Here is a 1,610-nt window from a genome sequence, read left to right as displayed (position 1 = left end):
CTCTTTATTTGTAAGTTTTCAGAATAATGAATTTATTGCTTAGCATGCTCTAAAGGTGACCAATTAGCTTATTTTATTTTTATTACAGACTCATAGATTTTAATATTTTTGATATATTTCAATCCACTGCAATTACTACTAATTTTGATCCTCAAATTGTTCCATCTTGGGTTAAGGGAGCCCCTTCAAGTTGGCTCCAGGGCCCTTTTTGTATGATAGACATACTCTTTGATATCTTCTTTGCTTTCCAAGTTCATCTTGTACATTTCCTGCTCCAGACCTGAAAAAAGGCCATTTCACAAGAGCTCTGATTCCGTTTAGTGGGAAATGGTATTTAGAGGCAACAATCTGGACCCTAGGGGTGCTCATTATTACTAGGTAGGGCATTGTCTCTAGGGCTTTTCAGCAGGCAGAGAAAGGAAATAAGTACTTTTTCTTCTAAAGAGAAAATACATCATGGACTTATGCTGAGGTTTCCAATTTAAATTTAAAACCACATGATTTTTACTTAACTTTCGTGACTTTATACTTGTATCTCTTTTTTCTGACTCTGAAAATTTGAATCCTGAAGCGAATTACTTATTTGTTTCATCCTGGCATGTGTGTGTGTATATATGTGTGTGTGTGTGTGTGTGTGTTTTAGAATAACAATAAAAATATTATTATTAACAATATAACTCCTGAAAAAAGAGGTTAATATTTCTATGCAGGGCTTATTTTTCCTCCTCATGTTATATCTCACTATGGTTGTATAATCAAATTACTATGTTCTAAAGTCATCTCAAATAATTCTTCCATATGTGAATAAGCCACTACAATTAGGCTTAATTGTTTTATTTACTTTCTGTTTTTAAGGATTGCATTTTTCTATATGAATAATTTTGTTTTATAATTATATTATAATTCTTTATTAAGAATTTACATTGTTTTAAAGTAAAAATCTGTAAAACAAGGTACATTCAAAGAAGTCTTGTTTGTGTCCCTGTCTTCTCCATTTTATTTCCTCCTTCCTCTACAAATAGCTATTATTAGTTTTTGTTATCCTGCATTTAAAAAATATATAACCAATATGCATATATAATCAAATAATCTCCCCTTTCTCAGATAAAATACTATACTATACACATGCCATATAAGATTCTATACTTTTATTCACCATTTAATAATATGCTATTAAGATGTAGAAATATTGCTCATTCCCTTTTATGGCCACATGGTAATCTACTGTGTATTTTAATAATAATAACCTCCATAATTTACTCAACCAGCTCCCTTTTGATAGGCATTTGGATTGCTTCCAACTCTTTGCTATTATAAATAGTGGTGCAGGGCCGAGCCCATGGCACACTCGGGAGAGTGCAGCGCTGGGAGCGCAGCAGCGCTCCTGCCGCGGGTTCAGATCCTATATAGGGATGACCGGTGCGCTCACAGCGCTCACTGGCTGAGCGCAGTGTGGCCAGTCTCAAAAAGGACAAAATAAATAAATAAATAAATAAATAAATAAATAAATAAATAGTGGTGCAGTTAATAGTCTTGTCCACACACTGCTTCATACTTTTTTCAATGTTTCTTTAGTATAGATTCTCACAAGTTGAATAACTTGTGCAAAG

Source organism: Galeopterus variegatus, unplaced genomic scaffold (genome assembly GCF_000696425.1).
Source record: "Galeopterus variegatus unplaced genomic scaffold, G_variegatus-3.0.2 Scaffold1260, whole genome shotgun sequence".
In the NCBI taxonomy this organism is placed as follows: Eukaryota; Metazoa; Chordata; class Mammalia; order Dermoptera; family Cynocephalidae; genus Galeopterus; species Galeopterus variegatus.
This window is presented reverse-complemented; position numbering follows the sequence as displayed.